The following is a 23,984-nucleotide window of genomic DNA, read 5'->3' as shown; positions in this document are numbered from 1 at the left end:
TGGTTGGAAATGAACTAGAAAGAGTCTTATGTCCTGTAAGAGCTCTTAAGTTCTATTTTAAAAACCTTTACGAGGCCCGTCTGAAGCTTTATGGTGTTCAGTTAAGAATCCATCTTTGCCTATGTCAAAGAATGCTTTATCCTATTTTATCAGACTGTTAATACGAGAAGCTCATTCCCATCTGAATGAGGAAGACCAAGCTTTGCTGAAGGTAAGGACACACGAAGTTAGAGCTGTCGCAACTTCCGTGGCCTTTAAACAAAATAGATCTCTGCAAAGTATATTCGACGCAACCTATTGGAAAAGCAAATCAGTGTTCGCGTCTTTTTATCTTAAGAATGTCCAGTCTCTTTACGAGAACTGCTACACTCTGGGACCATTCGTAGCAACGAGTGCAGTAGTGGGTGAGGGCTCAACCACTACAATTCCCTAATTCCATAACCTTTTTTAATCTTTCTCTTGAAATGTTTTATTATTGTTTTTGGGTTGTCCGGAAGGCTAAGAAGCCTTTCGCATCCTACTTGATTTGGCGGGTGGTCAAAGTCATTTCTTGAGAAGCGCCTAGATTAGAGGTTTTGATGAGGTCCTTTAGTATGGGTTGCAACCCTTCATACTTCAGCTCCTAGGAGTCGCTCAGCATCCTATGAGGATCGCGAGGCTCAGTAAGGAAGACGTACTTAAAAAGGCAGAGTAATTGTTCAAGTCGACTTCCTTACCAGGTACTTATTTATTTTATGTTTGTTATTTTGAATAACTGCTAAAATGAAATACAAAATACTTAGCTCATAATAATGTCAACATGTAATGCTGGTCTCTACCCACCCCCCTGGGTGTGAATCAGCTATATGATCACCGGCTAAGTTTAATATTGAAAAATGTTATTTTCATTAGTAAAATAAATTTTTGAATATACTTACCCGGTGATCATATATTAAAGGACCCTCCCTTCCTCCCCAATAGAGACCCAGTGGGCTGAGGAGAAAATTGGTTCTGTGTTGACATGGAGTACTTGAGTACCTGCTCGACAGATGGCGCAGTTGATGTACACCCCCACCTGTATAGCGATCGCTGGCGTATTTTGTCCTTAGGTTTTTCTGTCGGGCAGCAGAGCTGACAGCTATATGATCACCGGGTAAGTATATTCAAAAATTTATTTTACTAATGAAAATAACATTTTTCCTAACCATACAAACCTTAGCTATTTACACATATTTGCCCGCCAGCCCTGTCCCCCAAGGCAAGTCCTACCTCTAAGTGAAGTGAAGCAGTTCACCGGTGTGTGAGGGGGGGAGGGGTAGCTAGCTACCACTCCCCTACCCCCCTGCTAACTAGCGCGGGGGTAATACACCCTCGTTAAATTCTAATGGCTCGCCATTTCAGCTACGCCGAAAGGTAAACCCAATGTAAATAGCTAAGGTTTGTATGGTTAGGAAAAATACAATTTTCAATATTAAACTTACCCGATGATCATATAGCTGCAACTCTGTTGCTCGACAGAAAAAACCTACGGGCGGAATACGCCAGCGATCGCTATACAGGTGGGGGTGTACATCAACAGCGCCATCTGTCAAAGGTACTCAAGTACTCGATGTCAACAAAGAACCAATTTTTCCTCTGTCGTGCCAATGGCAGGACCTACTAAATACGCCGTCCCTAACTGGATTTGTTTTCACAACGATTTGGTGAAGTACACTATTCCAGTTTTGAGCTTTCGCTATGCAGGGGTTTTATCTTCATTTCAAAACTTGAATTCGTTTTCGATAGATTTAATTATGGTGACGAAGAGAGTATGGACTCTCTTTCACTTTTAAATGGCCGACCCTTCCCTTAGACGGAAGTGTGTTTAGGTTTTTGATACTTTTGCTTAACACGTTATAGATCCATTTATTTATATCTCTCCGCCTTTTTAGGCCTCTTCGGTTAACTTTCCAATTATTATAAACTTATAAAAATAAATTTTTATGTTTGTTTATATGCGACCTTTCCTAATAGTAGGCGGTCCTAACTTGGAACCGAAGTTAATTAACATTGAGCCCGTTTTATCGTATTTAACCTTTAAAGAATTTAATACTTTTTTAATTTTAATGTTTTATGGAAGAATTTCTTTGATAGTCTCGTACTGTTTTCAAAGATGAACTAACGTTTAGTTTTTAGTCTCCGCAGTTGTTGACGTTCAGAACGTTCAACTTGCGCTCTATCGTTACGATAGAGAGAGAGTGTATCACGGTTTCACTTTGCAGTAAGAGTAAACCGATTCTAGCGTTTCGTTCATTCTTTCTTAGCTTAAAGAGTTTAAATTCTAAATAAAGGAACTTTTTATTTGGGAAACCTTTCAGTTTTTTCCTTTAGCAAATAACATGTTTTAACGATATATAATTGGGCTCTTCTCTCAGGTGCTAATTCAAGAGAGAAGAGAGAGAGAGATAGAGACAGAGGGAGAGAGAGGAGAATAAACGTTTCGTTCAAGCGGGTAACGTTGTTCTCGTTTTTTACTCTTCTCCCTAGTCGCTGTAGGGGAAGAAGGTAAAACGTTTCTAGGGTTTTATTCTTGTTCCCAGGCTTTATGCGGTGAGAGATTGTAAACGTAGTTTATTTGATCTAGTGTTTAGTCTCTTTTCCAGCCACTGAATTCTTTATCTTTATTTATGTTTTTCTGTTGCATTGTAAAACTGTTTTCGCAATGACTACCTTTTAATGAAGGATAGGATTGCGTGTTTCAGGTAGAAATCAGTTAAAGTTTCGATTTCAGTGAAATAAGTGCAAACAGAAAATCAAAAGTGATAAAGTGATATGCGCAAAGTGTTACAGTGTTGCGTCCGAGGGTTCGTCTGTTCGTGCCAGTTGTTCACCTAGTCCGGGACCTCTTACAAGCTCCCAAGCCCAGGGGAGAAGTAATGTCGAACGACTTATGGGTTCCACAGGCCTTGATCAACGAACAGACGTTTTTCCCTCCGTGGTTTCGGGCGTATCTACACACGTTTGCCGACGTGAGATCGCCCCACCCACACAAAGACGAGAGAGCCCATTTATTCCTCGTCTGCGGAAGAGGTTTCTCGTAAGAAACCATGGACCAAATCTTGCAGCTTTTAAGTGCAAGTCGGTCCCTTCCGCGCAAGTCCAACGGCCTAGGTGTAGCCACTGGGTCAGTTCGGACTCGCTGCAGTCATCCGACGACTGCACACCTCCCAAGAGAGGCAAGGTGGTACCGCAACAGGCAGTAACTCCGTCTGTTGCCGCACCAGCTGTTTTAGACCCTCAGTCACGACGGACAGTAGCTCCGTCTGTTGCCGTTTTTTGTAGACCCTAAGTGGTCTTTACTGCAGTCTATGCAGACTCAGTTAGCTGCGGTTATGCAGGAGTTTCGTGCGGAGAAGGTTGACACTGCTCTCGTTAGCCTACAACCTGCCACTGTTGTGCACCCAGCTCACGCTGAGGCTGCCTGCTCCCACACTCCGGCTGCGGAGAGCTCCACCTCCGATGCGCAATCGACCCTGCCAGACGCATGTTAACGTTAGCCGACGTGCGGCTCCCTCCGTTAACATGCGTGAGCTACCGCATCAGCAGTGGGAAGGTGGAGTCAAGCTGCCGTGTTTTGACGCGATGCGTTAGTTTCCGCAACCCACGGCAGTCCCCACCACGCACCACCACTCCGCTTTGGTTGTTGTCTGCTCCCACACTCCGACTGCGGAGAAGGTTGACGATGCACCCGTTTGCCTACAACCTGCCACGGTTGTGCGCCCAGCATGGCTGCCTGCTCCCACACTCTTGTTGTGAGAGCTCCTCCACCCATGCGCAGTCGACCCTGCCAGACGCATGCTGACTCCCACAGACACACGGAGCACTCCGTTGCCGTGCGTGAGCTACCACAAGCTGCCGTGTTTTGACACGGTGTGTCAGCCTCCGCAACCAACTGTGGTTACCGCCACTCACCCGCAGCAGACTAGTCAGTCAGGAGTTGAGGCTTCCCCACACAGCTTTGGTTGTTGCCAGCTCACAGACTGTCAAGCAGTTACATGACGTTGCCTTCTGGTCTGCTACTAATGCACCAGTGCTGTATGTCCTCACGCACCTGTTGTGGTTGACAGTTCAGTTTTTGACAGTTCACAGACTGTCAAGCAGTTACATAACGTTGCCTTCTGGTCTGCTGCTAATGCACCAGTGCTGTATGTCCTCACGCACCTGTTGTGGTTGACAGTTCAGTTTTTGACAGTTCACAGACTGTCAAGCAGTTACATAACGTTGCCGTCTGGTCTGCTGCTTTTGCACCAGTGAGACCCTCACTGAGATAACCTAGCTTTTCTCGGACATGGTTCCTGTAGATGAGAAAGTGCTGTTCTCCCTCCTTCTGATATTCCTTTGAGGACTCTGTCATTTGGAGAGGAGCCTTAAGCTGCTTTACCTCCTATGGACTTTAATTAAAGCATAACAAGGCTTCCAGGGATGGTAAATGGTTCCGCTTCAGTCGCTAACCCCGTCTGTTGCCACACCTGCTCCCATAGACCCTATGGGCTTTGTTGCAAGACATGCAGTCCAAGTTTGTGTCCTTGTTAGAGGATTTTTTACGGAGAAGAACCTTCTAGCCAACAACCTTCCTACCGGTTGGTTGTACGCCCTGTTGACGCTGAGGTATCCTACTCACGTCCGCCAGTTGAGATGGTTCCTCCACCGGTGCGACCCAGTGTGGGTTGCCAGTCGCACGTTGATGTTAAGCGACTCTCGGAGGTGGTTGTGGACGTTCAGTGTGTCACTAGGAAGACGTTCAACAACCAGCAGAGATGACTTGTTGTGACGCAGTGCGGCAACCTCAGCAACCCTGTAGGGGGTTGACTGCACAACCCAGACAGTCTACACAGTTTTGGGTTGACGCTGTACTTCCTCGCGTCCCCATGGTTGACAGTTCACAGACTGTGCAGCAGTACCATGATCTTGTGTCCGGCTCCGTCACGCATCCACCAGTGCGACCGGATTCAGCGAGTCAGACGTTGCCCACTCCGTTGCCGTTTCCTCATCAGTTTCGGATGAGGAACCCTCTGATGAGGACATTGCTGAACAAGACGATCAACCCCCAGCCCTGCTATCCATCCAGAAGATGCTGAAGAAGGAACACTGCCCTGTCAGGCTGTGGATGAGTCTGGTTAGGACACTGTCATCCGTGGTTCAATTTGTGTCACTTGGAAGACTACACCTCCGTCCTCTTCTGTATCATCTAGCTTTTCACTGGAAAAGGACTAGACGCTAGAAGCGGTCTCGATCCCGGTTTCCGGAAAGATAAAGTCTGGTCTGACTTGGTGAAAGGACTTTATCAACCTTTGAAAGGGTCTTCCCCTGACTGTTCAGACTCCCAACCACGTTCTCTTCTCGGACGCATCGGACGTAGGCTGGGGTGCGACATTAGGCGGTAGGGAATGCTCGGGATTATGGAACTCGAGTCAAAGGACAATGCATTTCAACTGCAAGAAGCTTCTGGCAGTACGTCTGACCTGGAAAAGCTTCAGGTCTCTCCTTCAAGGCAAAGTGGTGGAGGTGAACACGGTCAACACCCTGCTTTGACGTACATCTCCAAGCAAGGAGGGACCTACTCTCTGACATGGTACGAGTTTGCAAGAGACCTCCTCTCCTGTTCAACAGGTCTAGACTTTTCACTAGTAACGAGGTTCATCCAAGGCAACTTGAATATCATAGCAGATTGTCTCAGTAGGAAGGGACAAATAATTCCAACATATTGGACCCTCCACAAGGATGTATGCAAGAGACTTTGGGCCACCTGGGGCCAGCCAACCATAGATCTCTTCGCAACCTCGATGACCTAGAGGCTCCCAATACTTTGCTCACCTATCCCGGACCCAGCAGTAGTTCATATAGATGCCTTTCTTCTAGATTGGTCACATCTAGATCTATATGCATTCCCTCCGTTCTAGATTGTCAACAAGGTACTGCAGAAGTTCGCCTCTCACGAAGGGACAAAGTTGACGCTAGTTGCTTCCCTCTGGCCCGCGAGAGAATAACTCACCGAGGTACTTCGATGGCTAGTAGACGTTCCCAGAACACTTCCCCTAAGGGTGGACCTGCTACGTCTGCCACGCTTAAAGAAGGTACTCCAAGGCCTCCACGCTCTTCGTCTGACTGCCTTCAGAATATCGAAAGACTCTCGAGAACTAGAGATTTTTCGAAGGAGGCAACCAGAGCGATTGCTAGAGCAAGGAGAACATCCACCCTTAGAGTCTACCAATCGAAGTGGGAAATCTTTCAAAACTGGTGCAAGTCAGTATCCGTATCCTCGACCAGTACCTCTGTAACTCAAATAGCTGACTTCCTCTTATATCTGAGGAAAGAACGATCTCTTTCAGCTCCCACTATCAAGGGTTACAGAAGCATGTTGGCATCAGTCTTCCGTCACAGAGGCTTAGATCTTTCCAACAATAAAGATCTACAGGACCTCCTTAAGTCTTTTGAGACCACGAAGGAGCGTCGTTTGGTTACACCTGGTTGGAATTTAGACGTGGTTCTAAGATTCCTTATGTCAGACAGGTTCGAACCACTTCAATCAGCCTCCCTGAAAGATCTCACCTTTAAGACTTTTTTCCTGATATGCTTAACCACAGCTAAAAGAGTCAGTGAGATTCATGCCTTCAGCAGGAACATCGGATTCTCATCCGAAACGGCTACATGTTCTACAACTTGGTTTTCTAGCCAAACACGAGCTGCCTTCTCGGCCTTGACCAATATCGTTCGATATTCCAAACTTATATTATGGTTGGAAATGAACTAGAAAGAGTATTATGTCCTGTAAGAGCTCTTAAGTTCTATTTTTAAAAACCTTTACGAGGCCCGTCTGAAGCTTTATGGTGTTCAGTTAAGAATCCATCTTTGCCTATGTCAGAGAATTCTTTATCCTATTTTATCAGACTGTTAATATGAGAAGCTCATTCCCTTCTGAATGAGGAAGACCAAGCTTGGCTGAAGGTAAGGACACACGAAGTTAGAGCTGTCACAACTTCCGTGGCCTTTGAACAAATAGATCTCTGCAAAGTATATTCGACGCAACCTATTGGAAAAGCAAATCAGTGTTCGCGTCTTTTATCTTAAGAATGTCCAGTCTCTTTACGAGAACTGCTACACTCTGGGACCATTCGTAGCAACGAGTGCAGTAGTGGTGGGGGCTCCACCACTACAATTCCCTAATTCCAGAACCTTTTTAATCTTTCTCTTGAAATATTTTTGGGTTGTCCGGAAGGCTAAGAAGCCTTTCGCATCCTACTTGATTTGGCGGGTGGTCAAAATCATTTCTTGAGAAGCGCCTAGATTAGAGGTTTTGATGAGGACCTTTAGTATGGGTTGCAACCCTTCATACTTCAGCTCCTAGGAGTCGCTCAGCATCCTATGAGGATCGCGAGGCTCAGTAAGGAAGACGTACTTAAAAAGGCAGAGTAATTGTTCAAGTCGTCTTCCTTACCAGGTACTTATTTATTTTATGCTTGTTATTTTGAATAACTGCTAAAATGAAATACGGAATACTTAGCTCATAATAATGTCAACATGTAATGCTGGTCTCTACCCACCCCCCTGGGTGTGAATCAGCTATATGATCATCGGGTAAGTTTAATATTGAAAAATGTTATTTTCCTTAGTAAAATAAATTTTTGAATATACTTACCCGATGATCATAAATTAAAGGACCCACCCTTCCTCCCCAATAGAGACCCAGTGGACAGAGGAGAAAATTGGTTCTTTGTTGACATCGAGTACTTGAGTACCTATGACAGATGGCGCTGTTGATTTACACCCCCACCTGTATAGCGATCGCTGGCGTATTCCGCCCGTAGGTTTTTTCTGTCGAGCAACAGAGTTGCAGCTATATGATCATCGGGTAAGTATATTCAAAAATTTATTTTACTAAGGAAAATAACATATTATCTCCGAATTTGTCATTTTATAATGAAAATAACATGATTATCCAGTGACCGCATAAATACTGCTCCCCTTTTTAGTATGTTATAAGGGATTAATATTGAACATAATTTTTGCTTGAAATCTTTTCCTTAAGATTTTATGAAAATAATTTTTTTTTTTTCAAATTCTGTACCTTAAAAATTTGCCCATTTAAACAAAAAATAGTCTACTGGTTTTCTCCTGGAAAGTTTTAAAGTAAACCGAATCCCATCTGGATATCTGCCTCCATTTGTAAATAATATAAAAATTTTCGTATTAAATTTTATTTTCAGACTGCAGTCAAGAATACACGACTGGAAAGGATGAGGAGTATTGTAGTAGACATCAAGTGCCAAGTCAGAATCTCCAGTAGATCGTGGAAAAAGGTAGAGTATATGAAGACAGACCAAAGGAGAATAATGGCTTTCAACTGCACAAGACATGAGAAATTGGAGAGAACTGGTTTCACAAAGCATTGCCATACAAAGGAAAAACCTGCCTAAGAATTGTAAGGCATGATTGAAGTTTTTCAAGTACAATACAGTTCTCTTATATTCCAGTTATAATATTCACTTTTTTATATTTAGAAAATTTCTGGTTATTGCTGTAATTGGGGAGATTAATCAGTTTTAGAGACAACTGGAGTGAGTAGTTTTTGGAATTCAATTCTTTTGTTATACGAGAACTCATCCCAATTGTACAACTAGGGCAACAATATTTAATTGTGGCTGTATAAATACAAACCTTTGTTCTTTATATAGGCGATATGATTCAGCGTAAGGTGTCAATGACCCAGCACAAATTTAGGCACTGCATACAAACCTACGCTCATTACGTAGGAATATTATTTCAGCGATAGTTGAAACTAGCCGTTAAGGCTAATTGGATCTTGAAGAGACGAGATGCCATCATCACTTAAGTTCTAGAGGCAGGTTCCGAAGAGGGAAGGTTTATGTTTGCAACTCGTCGATTGTCTGTCTCTTTTTAACACAGAAGACATCGATGTACAGTAGTTGCAGAGAGATTGAGAAAGGCGAGTCATGACTTGCTCATCCATAGAGCTGTAGGTTCACTTCCAGGATATCCTCTTCAGCACCAGCTGTTCTGAAGACGTCCCCACTTCCAAGAAGGCTCCTCCTGCCTGACAAACATTTTTAAACATTTAAACTTACCCGCTGGTTATATAATAATACTTTTTTTGGGCTCAAGCCATGTCGTCCTGATGGAAGTTCCTTAAAGGCAGCTTCCTAGGGTATATTACAACTACGGCGATATTCCCAGAGAATTTACCTTCAGGTACCCAGAATTCTAACTCCTGGAGCGAATATCCCTAAAAAAGACCTTAGGGATATCGTAAATATCAGTGGACGTATTCTTGACACGCCTCATAGCAATCTATACCCCGAATAGAGTTAACTCTTCGTAGGGGTCAAATGGCAAGAAAACGATAAGAAAGGGGGGAGCCGTACGTAAGGCATCTCTCCTCCCCGTTTCGAAAGCGTGCCCTGCGCCGCTCGCGGCGCCATCTGTATTCCTTTTTGCGTAGCTCTACGACTCGGTGTTTTGTTCCCTGTTTTCTACCAAATCTTGGAATTTCTCGTGTTATAATGCTTTCTCCAACTTCTTCTGCCTCGGATAAGTTGAGTATTATTTCTTTTATGTATAAATGTAGGCTCTTGGTTAAAATTAAAGTAATTAAAAGAGTTATCTTTGATACAAGAGCTGTTGCCTGCTGGAGGCATCATGGATGCTGTCGCTCGCTAGAATAGGATTTATTTGTTAGCAAGAGCGACGTTCCCAGCCCCTTTGCGCTTAAATATTAGCTACTTAGCTTATTTAGGAATTCTGTTATGATGCGTTAGTAGTGTGCCTGGCGAAGTTTTGCCTAGGCTGCCAACACTAGTCTTCGTAGGCTAGCGGTTGGCCTATGTACTTCCTGCATGATAATTAGTCTTCCAAGTGTGATTTTATTGTTTTAAGCGATTAGGCAACGTTATACATATAAGCCCTTTTCGAGTACCTTCCAAGATAGTATTGGTGTGAGTTTTGGTGAATTAGGTAATCGATTCTCTTAGTGCCTAGGCTAGGTTGTCTTAGGTCATTATAATATTATCTGTTTCCCCGTTTGCTCCCTTCTCTTCGGGGAAGTGGCAAACCCTGTCCCTCTGTTTAAGCCCTAGGCTTAACTCTAGTGGTTTGTTTGAATTAATTTTCAAATATATCTATGCTGGAGTAGTACTGTACCTTCCCGTTCCATCTGAATTGGTTCAGAGGGGGACAGTAAAACAGTGTTTAGTCTGAGTCCGGGTTCGTCTGGCATGGGGCAGAGTCTCCCTTGCTGATTGTCTCGGGCATAAGGGGTTTATCCCCCTTGGTCCACCTTGTTGGGTTCCAGTAGTGATCCCTTCACTCGGTGACCCCTCAGACTTGTCCTCTTGCCGTTCCGGATTCGGGATATGTTCCCTTTTCTGGAATAGCAATTCCTTCCTTGCCGTGGTTTTAGGGAGGCAGCCAGTAGTGCCGGCCTCCCCCTCGGGTCTTTCTCTGGCTGAGATGAGCTGTCTTAGTTGGGAATGACCCTTAACCAAGGCAAGGTTGGATAGGACCCTCTGTCCTTCCCTGCTGACCGGCAATAGCCGGCCGGCACACCACCCTCAGGTACTGTATCAGTCCTTTCTTTGGTGTTGTATTCAACCAAGGGAGTTCATGATATAGTAGGTTACAACACTGACTTTTCTATCTTTCTTGTGTTACTTGTGCAATCACTTGGTGTCGCCTTACAAGGATAAAAGAGAATTCTTTTCATCCCTGGCCGGAATGGTAAAATTTTACCTTAGGTGTGAGCTACACCTAATTTCCTTTGGAAATATGCTCTCTGGTTATTCTAGTAAAGACTAACTATGTGACTTTGGCTGGTGGGCTTCCACAGGTGTTTGTGTGGGTTTCACAAGTAGGTGTCTTTCCCTTATTCTTGGTGAATACTCATTTGTTACATGTGAATTGAAATTCACTTGATATTCATGGAAATTTTTCTTCTTTTACAGGAGGAGCATCCGAAGTGTGATAGTGTCTTCTGCAATGTCCGCAGTAAGAACTTTTGCGGACATGTCTCGTGTAGGAGGCACGCGGCTTGCGCAGCCTCCAATGATGACCATCGTTACTGGGATCCGCAGGTATGTGCTGTATGTACTAACCTGCTATCAGAGGCTTTTGAATCCCCTAGGTCGGCGGAGTCAAGAGATGCAGCGAGGGAGAAGCTTCGCTTATGGGTAAGGGGTTTTCAGAAAAACGCCACTGGACCTTATCTTCCTAACGAGAAGATGAGGGCATACATTTTTCCCAAGGCTTCCACTGATGCTGTTGTTCCCCAGCCTCGGCCGGAGATCCCTCTCGTCCAGATCCCAGTGGAGGAGGATGTCGCTGATGCCATGCAGGACATCCAGTTGGACGACAAGATGTCTGACTTGTCCGATCGTGCGGAACAGGATCTCCTCGCAGAAGGCGAGGAGGAGGATCGAGATCCTATTGTCGTGGAGGAAGAGGTTCCCGTATCGTCAGACGTGCCGGTTCAGGTCCCTGAACCTATCCCCTCTACCTCGTCCGCTCTTCCAGCAGAGCTAGGACAGGCTCTCTCTTCCATCGTTGGTATGATCCAACAGATGCAGAGGGAGAATAATCAGAAGGCCGCTACTTTGGAGCTCCAGATGCAGAAGATCACAGCATCACGTGGACCTCCAAAGAAGCTCAACGTGAAGGACCTTCCTCTGTGCTCGGATGCCAACCCGTGGAGATATGCCGAGCACATGCCGATGACGATTGGGAAGATCGTCATGTCGGAGAAACTGGGCTCAGTTCCCCTTGAAGAGGTGGAATTCTGGCCCAGTAGAGGGGCCTACCCGGACTGTTATGTCCGTTTGAAGAAGGAGCCGGCCTCGAAGGAGGAGACGGAACCAAAGGAGGTGATTATCCTGGATCACTCCAAGGCTCAAGCCACTTTAACAGCTGCATTGAAGGAGAGGGGGTTCTCAAACTCTAAAGTTGCCGCTTTGAGTAAGAAGCACCCCTCCTTTGTATCCTCCCCGGCTAGGGCCTTCCCCTTTATGCAAAAGGGGTTCGCGGCCGTCTTGAAGGCGGTTGAAGCTGGCAAGCCATGTCCATCTCTGGAGGAATGTAAACCTCTGTCGTTGGCATTGCCGCTGGACAATAAGGACTGGAAGGAGGTGCACCTCACTTTCTCGGTTGGGAAGTTGGACGCCGACATTGCAGGTCAGCAGTTCGGCGAAAACCTTCCCAAGTTGTCGGAATTCCTTCTACGGAGGGAATTGGACACAAAGGAGCGCCTGGCAGCCTCGATGTCTCTCCAGACCAACATGGAGACGATGGCTAGCGACCCCAAGATGCCGGAGATGTTCATGGTAATGGCCAAGATCCATCTGGCCACAGTGACTAAGGACCTCTATTGCTTTGTCAAAGCAAGGAGGGCCTGTAGGGAGTTTGTGTTCGCCTCGGCCACAGTGAGGCATGAACCCAAGAGGCTAATTTCATCCAGCATCTGGGGTAAAGATCTCTTTCCCAAGGACGTGGTCAAAGAGGTCGTGGACAAGGCAGCCACTGAGAACCGCAATCTTCTCCTGAAGTGGGGCCTGTCCCTTAAGAGGAAGTTTTCTCCGGATGAGGGCCCTCAGCCGAAAGGAAAGGCGAAGAAATCAAGGTTTTCCTCCCGTCCAGCCAAGTCTTTCAAACCACAAAGACAGCAGCAGCAGCAGCCAGCTTTGCCTCCGGTACCACAACTGGTAGCCCAGACCCCGACCACCTTCCAATGGGTACCCCAAGCCATGTCATCAGCTTCCCCGGCATTCAATCCCGTGTTCGAGGGACAATCAACCACGTTTCGTGCAAGACCCAGAGGGGCAGCCAGAGGTTCGGCGAGACGCCCCTCTAGGGGACGAGGATTCAGAGGTGGTCGCGGCCAGGGGGGCAAGACTGCAGGGCAGTCAAAGTGAAGTGTCGCCGGTAGGTGGGAGACTTCAGTATTTCCGGGATCGCTGGACCTTCGATCCCTGGGCCCACAGCCTTCTCAAAAATGGACTGGGTTGGAGTTGGTACAGTACTCTGCCCCAGTGCCCTCAATTTTTCCAACACTCCACCCCCGTTTTGGAGGAGTACATCCAAGATCTGTTGGAGAAAAAGGTGATCCGGAGGGTAAAGTCCATCAAGTTTCAAGGGAGGCTGTTTTGTGTTCCCAAGAAAGACTCGGGGAAACTCAGAGTCATTCTGGACTTGTCACCACTCAACAAGTTCATAGTGAACCACAAGTTCAAGATGTTAACATTACAACACATAAGGGCCTTACTGCCCAAGAGGGCATATACCGTCTCCATCGATTTGTCAGACGCATATTGGCACGTTCCAATAAGTCGCCGTCTCTCCCCCTACCTAGGATTCAAGCTACAACAAAAACTTTATGCTTTCAGAGCGATGCCCTTCGGGCTAAACATAGCCCCAAGGATCTTTACGAAGCTTGCGTGCGCAGCGCTCAAACAGTTACGCCTAAAAGGGTTCCAAGTAGTAGCCTACCTGGACGATTGGTTGGTGTGGGCAGCATCCAGAGCAGAATGCTTGCAAGCTTCCCTACAAGTGATTCAGTTCCTGGAATATCTAGGTTTCATGATCAACAGAAAGAAGTCTCGTCTTTCTCCAGCTCAGAGGTTCCAGTGGTTGGGAATTCACTGGGATCTAGTGTCACACCGTTTTTCCATTCCGATGTCAAAGAGGAAGGAAATAGCGGGGTCTGTCAGGAGACTTCTAGGTTCCGAGAGGATATCAAGACGCGAACAAGAGAGGGTTTTGGGCTCTCTTCAGTTTGCATCAGTAACAGACCCGGTGCTAAGAGCACAGCTAAAAGATGCCGCGGGAGTATGGAGAACCTTTGCATCGAAAGAGCGAAGGGACTTGAAGAGACCGGTCCCACTTCGACTACGTTCTCTTCTCTGACCGTGGTCTCAAGCCAGTCGTCTAAAGAGGTCTCTACCTCTTCAGCCACCCCCCCCCCCCCCGTCAGTGACAATCCACACAGACGCCTCAAAGGTAGGGTGGGGGGGTCACTCCCATCGGAAAAAAGTGCAAGGGACCTGGTCCAAGCTATTTGGGACTTTTCACATAAACTTTCTAGAAGCTATGGCAGTGCTTCTTACCCTGAAGAAAGTATCCCCACGTCACTCGATCCATGTAAGGTTGGTACTGGACAGCGAGGTGGTAGTGAAATGTCTAAATCGGCGGGGATCGAGATCCCCACCTCTCATCCAGGTAATGTTAGCCATATTCCGACTGGCGGAGAAGAAGAAGTGGCACCTGTCAGCAGTTCACCTTCAAGGAGTTCGGAATGTGACCGCGGACGCTCTATCCAGGGTTACACCGATAGTCAGAATGGTCCCTAAACGCAGGATCATTCTCCTTCATCTTGAGACAAGTCCCAGAACTGCAGATAGACCTCTTCGCGACGAAGGACAACAAGAAGCTGCCGAAATATGTGTCCCCATACGTGGACCCCTTGGCGGAAGCAGTAGATGCGATGTCCCTCGATTGGAACAGATGGTCCAGGATCTACCTGTTTCCCCCTCACAATCTGATGTTGAGGGTCCTCAACAAACTGAGATCCTTCAAGGGAGTAGCAGCAATAGTGGCCCAGAAGTGGCCGAACAGTGTATGGTTCCCTCTAGCTCTGGAACTACGACTGAAGTTTCTACCACTCCCGGACCCAGTTCTGTCCCAGCAAGTCCAGAAGTCGACTGTCTACGCTTCATTACAGAAAACCCGAACCCTGCAGCTCATGATTTTCTCTCCCTAGCGGTGAAGAAACGGTTCGGAATCTCGAGAGATAGCATCGACTTCCTGGAAGAATACAAGTGTAAGTCTACTAGGAGGCAGTACGAATCGGCATGGAAGAAATGGGTAGCCTTTGTCAAAGACAAGAACCCACAAGAGATCTCTACGGAGTTCTGCCTATCCTTCTTCATTCACCTCCACGGACAGGGGCTGGCGGCTAACACAATTTCTACATGTAAGTCAGCTCTGACAAGACCCATTCTATATGCCTTCCAGGTAGACCTCGCTAACGAGATGTTTAATAAGATCCCGAAGGCCTGTGCTAGGCTTAGACCATCAGCTCCTCCAAAGCCTATTTCGTGGTCGTTAGACAAAGTCCTTCATTTTGCCTCATTACTGAATAATGAGGAATGTGCATTGAAGGACCTGACTCAAAAAGTGATCTTCCTTTTTGCCCTTGCTTCTGGGGCCAGAGTTAGTGAGATTGTGGCCCTCTCAAGAGAGGAGGGCCGAGTTCAGTTCCTGGATGGGGGAGAACTGAACCTGTTTCCGGACCCTACGTTTCTCGCTAAGAACGAGTTGCCCACCAACAGGTGGGGTCCCTGGAGAATCTGCCCTCTGAAAGAAGATGCATCTCTATGTCCTGTAGAATGCCTAAAGGTCTATCTTCGTAGAACTTCAGACTTCCATGGGGGCCAACTATTCAGAGGAGAAACATCGGGCTCGAATTTATCTTTAAATCAGCTTAGGGCGAAAATTACATATTTTATTCGCAGAGCGGATCCTGACAGTTCACCCGCAGGTCATGATCCGAGGAAAGTTGCTTCATCCTTAAACTTCTTTAACTTTATGGATTTTGAACACCTTCGTTCATACACTGGCTGGAAGTCTTCCAGGGTATTCTTTCGCCACTATGCTAAGCAAGTGGAGCAGCTAAAGAGGTCTGTGGTAGCAGTTGGTTGCGTCGTTAACCCTGCTGTTTAACTCTGCGAGGAACAGTGGAATCATTTGGGACTTTGATTCTTGGGTGAGTGGTTAGTTATATGCATTGATATAACTAGTAGTGAAGGCTCTGAGAGCCCACAGTGACTGTTCCAGCGTTATGGTGATGGTAGCACAAGTACAGACAGGTGTGCCAAGCGTTTGCTAACGCTAATGTCAGCAATGTAGTAACATGGACGTTAACTTTGATACCTGGGTATGTGACAAGTTACATATTTGTTTTCTTTCAGATAACCATTCATCCATGCACTACGGTACTTGTGTAAATTGTGGTCATCCATCTATCATATGTACATATTTATGGTGACCATGTCTATTTATTGTTACTCAATAAACTTGTTCTCGGCAACTTTGCGTCTCCTTTACCTAATATTGATTTCATGTTATTTATTGAGCATTTAGCCTATGTATATTAATCGGGGATATCTATAATAGCCTATTCCTTATTGCAAAGCCTTATTGCACTGGTTTATACTTTCCTTAGCATAAAGGACTCCACCCTCTCTGAGGACGGTGGTGGCAGCAAGTTTAATCCTACGCAGATATAACCTTTTTGTCTAATTTTACTTCGACCAGGGTGCTGGTTGAGATTTTTCCCTTGAATGCTGTAGTCCCGTAAGACTATGCTTTACTTCATATAGAGTGAGACCACTATATTGTACTGGCTGGCGAGTGATTCATACATAGGTATATGTACTCTTCGTTCGTTTCTAGAGTCTAGTAGGACTCCTCCCTGTAGGGGGCAGGAAGCGCTTTCATGGCTTATGATTAGTGAAAAGATGTATAACGGTAACATCTTAGGTCTTTCAGTCGAATTGACTAAGAAACATTCCTGAGGAGTACGGCACGTATTGAGAATCCACAGATACAGTAATGCTCTGGTATACTTCCATCAGGACGACATGGCTTGAGCCCAAAAAACGGATTTTGAGCGAAGCGAAAAATCTATTTTTGGGTAAGATAGCCATGTCGTCCTGATGGACCCGCCCTGTTCCTTTTCAAAAAAAAAAAAAAAAAAAAGAGTGAAAAGGGTTGTAGGACCCCTCCCTACATACAGTATCTGTAGCACCTCGTGTATCGCTACAAGGAATACAGATGGCGCCGCGAGCGGCGCAGGGCACGCTTTCGAAACGGGGAGGAGAGATGCCTTACGTACGGCTCCCCCCTTTCTTATCGTTTTCGTTTTCTTGCCATTTGACCCCTACGAAGAGTTAACTCTATTCGGGGTATAGATTGCTATGAGGCGTGTCAAGAATACGTCCACTGATATTTACGATATCCCTAAGGTCTTTTTTAGGGATATTCGCTCCAGGAGTTAGAATTCTGGGTACCTGAAGGTAAATTCTCTGGGAATATCGCCGTAGTTGTAATATACCCTAGGAAGCTGCCTTTAAGGAACTTCCATCAGGACGACATGGCTATCTTACCCAAAAATAGATTTTTCGCTTCGCTCAAAATCCGTTTATGCTTCTGTCCGTCAGAAATTCAAAACTCAAAACTCGCAGCAATCGCATAGATATGCCAGGTATACACTAGCGCCACCATGGAGCTAGGTCGAACTATCCCTCCTATTATCAGATTTTCTTCTGCCGCCATACTGGCAACATAGAAATCAAATTTATTCGTGTTTAACCTGGATTTTAGCAGTATTTTGGTGATATACTCTTGTTACGGGTTTGAGCATTCGCTTATTAGGTGTTTGTTTTATATTTTATCGCTATGGTATAGCGTAAAAGGTAGGATTAAAAATTTTTCAACCTATTTTTAACTAACAGAAGCATATGGCGATAGGTAAATATTCGCCTCATCGATGACGTCACAGTCTTTTGACGTAAGCTTGAGTATGACATGCATTTTCTTTCTTTTTCTAGAAAGAATGATAAGTTAATACTATCTTACAAAATATTTAGTTATAATAAATAAAAGGATTATGTTATTTTAAGAAAATTTTTGTCCTTTTGTTATGCTTTCTTTGGATAATCTTCGATTTGTTTTAAAGATTATCTAGCGTTCATTTTTATTTATGCTACGCAGTTCTCAGTCTTTCGTTACAGTAATACTCTTTGTATCGATATTTATGAAAAGTACATTTTTCTTTAAAACTAAGTTTTTAAATTATATTACATAAAAGGAATATGTCATTTTCCAATTATATTGGTCCTTTTAGTATTTTTCTTTAACTAATCTGTTTACAAAGATTAAAGAGAATTAGTGTTCAGTTAATTTTTATACGACGTAGTATTCATGACAATCGATATGGTCTCGTGATTCTTTGGATCATTGTTTACTTGTTCGTTTTTTGAAAACTACAAATTTTTTTTCGTATGATATTTATAAATGTTCCAATTGTTAAATGTGACTTCGTCTTTTATTGGAACCCCTTAATATTAAGAGTAGATTTAAATATACAGTGGAACCTCTACATCCGAACGTATATACTGTACATCCGAATTTTCCAACATCCGAAGTAAAATTTGAGCAAATTTTTGACTCTACACCCGAATTTTATTTCGACACAAGAAGTAAGCAATTTTCGTCGTACCGGTTGTGTCCGAATTTTTCGACACGCGAAGTACAATTCGAATACTTTTCTACTCTACACCCGAATTTTTTTTTCGACACCCGAAGTAAACAATACTCGTACGCGTAGTCGGTGCTCATAGCGCCTGATGTGTTTTTTATTTCCGCCGATAGAAGGCAGCACTTCGACCTCAGAGGGACCCTCAATTAGCGTGGCTTGGGATATTCCTCTGTTCTCTCGGCTTCGTGTGGTTGTGCCCTGTGCGTTCTGCTATTAACTGTGTTTTAATCGTGATTTTTTACGTTCATCCTTTTACGGTATTTTACGTAAATCATGGGTCCTAAAAGGCTTAGTTTCGCAAGTGGTAGTGGTGAGAAAAGGAATAAGGGAATGCTTTCTTTAGAAGTAAAGCAAGGAATTATTGAAAAACATTCCGTATGAATGAACTTGCAATAGATTCGGCGCAAATAAAAGAGGTGTTAGGAAAATATCAAGACGTGGTTGACTTCATCGACAAATACCATCCAAAGAAATTGCAGGTTTGTCGTGTAGTTGCGCAGTTTGATGATGTTTCCCTAACTTATTTTCGAAACATTCTGAAAAGCTGTACCAAGCAACTTTCTATCGATAGCTTCTTTAAAAAAACTACGAAGCGAACTCGTGATGAAGAGGAAGGAAGTGGTTCAAACAAAAGAGCAAAGAGTGAAGAGAAAAAAATTCAATCAATTTCAAGTGTAGAGAGTGAAAGTGATTAAAATTAATCATCAAAAAGAAAAAAAGAAAATTTAAAAAAAATATAAAATAAAAAAATAAAAAAAAATAAGCTAAATTATGTTAAAGTAGTTAACCTCTCTACCTCCTCGCCGCCCGTCCGTCTCCTCTCTGCGTAGCAAGATCAACAACACCTGCTCTGGAGTTTCTAAGGTAAAGTGATGCTAAAAACCCGTTTCTTATTTATCATTTTTTGATAATTCTTCTTTTTTACATGTCTATTATCTAATTTAGTGTGCATTATTCTCATGGGAAATTATATGTACAGTGGAACCTCTACACACGAACGTATCTACATCCGAATTTTCCAACATCCGAAGTAAAATTCGAGCAAATTTTTGACTCTACACCCGAATTTTATTTCGACACACGAAGTAGCAATTTTCGTCGTACCGGTTGTATCCGAATTTTTCGACACGCGAAGTACAATTCGAACACGTTCCTACTCTACACCCGAATTTTTTTTTCGACACCCGAAGTAAACAATACTCGTATGCGTAGTCGGTGCTCATAGCGCCTGATGTGTTTTTTATTTCCGCCAATAGAAGGCAGCACTTCAACCTCGGAGGGACCCTCAATTAGCGTGGCTTGGGTCAGTCCTCTGTTCTCGTTGGCTTTATGTGGTTGTGCCCTGTGCGTTCTGCTATTAATTGTGTTTTAATCGTGATTTTTTACATTCATCCTTTTACGGTATTTTACGAAAATCATGGGTCCTAAAAGGCTTAGTTTCGCAAGTGGTAGTGGTAGTGGTGAGAAAAGGAATAAGGGAATGCTTTCTTTAGAAGTAAAGCAAGGAATTATTGAAAAACATTCCGTATGAATGAACTTGCAATAGATTCGGCGCAAATAAAAGAGGTGTTAGGAAAATATCAAGACGTGGTTGACTTCATCGACAAATACCATCCAAAGAAATTGCAGGTTTGTCGTGTAGCTGCGCAGTTTGATGATGTTTCCCTAACTTATTTTCGAAACATTCTGAAAAGCTGTACCAAGCAACTTTCTATCGATAGCTTCTTTAAAAAAACTACGAAGCGAACTCGTGATGAAGAGGAAGGAAGTGGTTCAAAGAAAACAGCAAAGAGTGAAGAGAAAAAAATTCAATCAATTTTAAGTGTAGAGAGTAAAAGTGATTAAAATTAATCATCAAAAAGAAAAAAAGAAAATGTAAAAAAAAAATATAAATTATATAAAAAAAAAAGCTAAGTTATGTTAAAGTTCACTTAGTGTAAGTTAGAATAAGTTACGGTAGTGTACGTTTATCGTAGTTAACCTCTCTACCTCCTAGCCGCCCTGTCCGTCTCCTCTCTGCGTAGCAAGACTAACAACACCTGCGCTGGAGTTTCTAAGGTAAAGTGACGCTAAAAACCCGTTTCTTATTTATCATTTTTTGCTAATTCTTCTTATTTACATGTCTATTCTTCTTATTTACATGTCTATTATCTAATTTAGTGTTCATTATTCTCATGGGAAAATTATGTGTAGTAGTTTATTAAGAAGTTATCATAGGTTTTTGGGCTCAACCACGGATCAATCCTATTTCAATGTATTCTTATGGGAAAATTCGTTTCGACAACCGAACATTTTCTACATCCGAAGTTGGTTCTGGAACGGATTAAATTCGTATGTAGAGGTTCCACTGTAGTAGTTTATTAAGAAGTTATCATAGGTTTTTGGGCTCAACCACGGATTAATCCTATTTCAATGTATTCTTATGGGAAAATTCGTTTCGACATCCGAACATTTTCTACATCCGAAGTCGGTTGTGGAACGGATTAAATTCGTATGTAGAGGTACCACTGTATAGTTGTTCCGTAACCTAATACAAACCACGCTATTTACATGGGGTATTATTTTGGTGGAGCTGAAATGATGAGCCATTAAATTTTAACGAGGGTTAACTACCCCCTCGCTAGCTAGCTACCCCTCCCCCCCTCACACACTGTGAATAGCTCAATTCACTTTTGGCTCGGACAGCGATCGGATGTCTCCGTTCCTGTCCTCACTTGGCCAGCCATTATTGTTGTTTTGTCTTTACTTAACTACTTACATTTCTTGTACTCATATATATATATATATATATGTAACATATTTTATGTTTACTGTATGTATATATCTGAGTATGGAAATCAGTAAGTTTCCTTTCAGTGTTCACGCTTGTGTGTGTGTGTGTACGATATCTCCGTGTGGCCGCCGGCAGTCAGGCCACTAAGTTGTAGTTTCATGGATCGCGATCTCTCTGGAGTTCGTTCACCTTTACTACATTTACTATAATTATTACATAACTCCTCTATGCGGGTGTAGTTGCAACGCTGTGCTTTACAATTATTATTTTATTACCTGTTATAAATCTAATTGTTTTTTTGTTAACTTCAGTTTGTAGAACGTTTTCCCTTCGGGGTTGTTCGTTCCTACTTTTAGTGAACTTTCTTTGAATTGCATAGCGTAACTGTTTTAATTCTGTTTTGTTACAGCTTCCGCCCGCGCCCTCCCCCCCTCCCCCCTTCCCATGAGTATAGGTGAGGTGGAGGGCGCTTGCCCGTTATGTAATTCTTGGGTTTTTTTCCCTCGGGTTCCTCTTCGGAGTCTTCCCGGGGGAATGAATGTTAACTAATTACTGTTTATTTTTTCACAGTTAATGATTTGCTTTTTGTTTGCCTATGGGTCTACAAAGCAGAGCTGTCTTGTGGGTTGGATCTTCGTCAGGGGCGTGTCTCTCCTCCTGGAAGTCCTCCCGTGATACCGACAGCTCCTCAGTTCATCTTAGAACTCTCAGGAGGCTCGCCTCCTTGGTTGGGGACACTTCCCTTCCGAGGGAGGTTCTTTTCCCAGGTTTTGAGTTGTTTCTCTTTCGGGGGAAACTTCTCTTACCTTATAATTTATAATTGATATTGTGCAACTATGCTCTTGGGGCTGAGCGGTTGCATCTGCGGCTACGTTCAAGGGGCTGAGCAGCTGCAGGAGTGTTTCTTCACCGTGGGGGAAGCTCTCCACAGAGTTCCCTCTTCGGAGGCCTCTTGTTGCTGTTGTTGCTGAAGGCTCAGTCTACTTCGGGGGGCAGTTGAGTCCTCCAGTCTCTCCTGCGAGTGTTTCTTCCCCGTGAGGGAAGTTCACCACAGAGACTCCTCTTCGGAGGCCTACTGCTGCTGTTGTTGCTGTTGTTGTGGAAGGCTCGGTCTCCTTCGGGGGGCAGTGGAGTCCTACGGTCTCTCCTGCAAGTGTTTCTTCCCCGTGAGGGAAGTTCACCACAGAGACTCCTCTTCAGAGGACGGATGACCCGTCTTCCTACCCAGAGGGCGCCTTCGCTTCGCCATCTGCGCGAGAGAGGTCTTCCTTCTCCCTACAAGGGAGTTAGGAGGCGCCTCTTTGGATCTTCGTCTCCTCCCCTGTGGAGGATCCGTCTTGTCTGGAGAGGATCGTCACTGCAACTTCCTGCGGATCGTTCGCGATCCCCTACACCTACCAGTCCTCCCTTCGCCGTTCCTGGCTGTTGCCGTGCTTTGGGCGCCTATGCAGGGTTCCCCTGCGTGCTTGCGTGCAATGGAGCTCTAGCTCTCCTGCTCTCCAACGCGCCAGCGATCTCCTGCTCGCCAGCGCTCACCTGGGTTCTCTCATCTTCCAGAGAAATTATAGCGCTCTCCAACGCGCCAGCGATCTCCTGCTCGCCATCTCCTGCTCGCCAGCGTGCTCTCCTGCTCGCCAGCGTGCTCTCCTGCTCGCCAGCGCTCACCTGGGCGCTCTCCTGCTCGCCAGCGCTCACCTGGATCCTCAGATAGCCAACAAAGTCCTGACTTTGTGGGGTTCCCCGACTGTAGACCTGTTTGCGACAGCCTTAATTTTCAGGCTGTCCCTTTACTGCTCTCCAGTCCCGGACCCCAAGGCTCTCTGGCAGGATTCATTTCAACACAGGTGGGACAATATGGACGTTTACGCCTTCCCACATTTTTGTCTGATGAGAAGGGTGCTCAACAAGGCCAACCTATCGGTCAACCTCTCCATGACTCTCATAGCTCCGCTATGGCATCATGCGGAATGGTTCCCGGACCTTCTGCAACTCCTAACGGAACCCCCAAGAGAACTCCCTCCACGTCACGAGCTACTCAGACAACCACATTGCAACATCTTCCACAAGGCCGTAGCTTCGCTTCGGCTTCACGCCTGGAGACTATCCAGGGACTCCTCATGGAGAGAGGATTTTCTCAACAGGTTGCGGACAGGATGTCTCGACACCTGCGAGAATCCTCTGCTAGCGTCTACCAGGCGAAGTGGAAAGTCTTTTGTGGTTGGTGTCGTGGAAGGGGTATCTCTCCGCTCGATGCCACTATTCCAACAATAGCGGAGTTCTTTGTATATCTTCGGGAGGAAATGCGCCTTTCGGTCTCGGCGGTGAAAGGCTATCGCTCAGCCTTAAGCTTAGCCTTCAGGCTGAAAGGAGTGGATATTTCCTCTTCGTTGGAACTTTCTCTACTCATACGCAACTACGAGCTTACTTGCCCCCAGTCGGAAGTCAGACCCCCTTCTTGGAACGTGGTTCAAGTGCTCAGGGCTCTGAAAAGAGCTCCCTCTGAACCATTACGCCAGGCGTCTGATCGCCACCTAACGTGGAAGACGGTGTTCCTACTCGCGTTGGCCTCGGCCAAACGAGTAAGTGAACTTCATGGTCTCTCCTATGACGTTGCCCATTCAAGGGGATTGGGGGAGGTAACGTTCAAGTTCGTCCCTGAGTTCATTGCTAAGACTCAAAACCCTGGGGTGTCGGATCCAAGATTCGACTCCTCCAAGGTAACGAGTCTACGTTCTGTAACAAGTGACCCAGACCATCTGTTACTGTGCCCAGTCAAGAGTCTGAGGCTCTACCTCAAAAGGACAGCTGCAGCCCGTCCTCATGTGCAAGCTTTGTTTGTGAGCACAGGGAGGACAAAGAGGAGGGTCACCAAGA

Source organism: Palaemon carinicauda, chromosome 19 (assembly GCF_036898095.1).
Source record: "Palaemon carinicauda isolate YSFRI2023 chromosome 19, ASM3689809v2, whole genome shotgun sequence".
In the NCBI taxonomy this organism is placed as follows: domain Eukaryota; kingdom Metazoa; phylum Arthropoda; class Malacostraca; order Decapoda; family Palaemonidae; genus Palaemon; species Palaemon carinicauda.
This window is presented reverse-complemented; position numbering follows the sequence as displayed.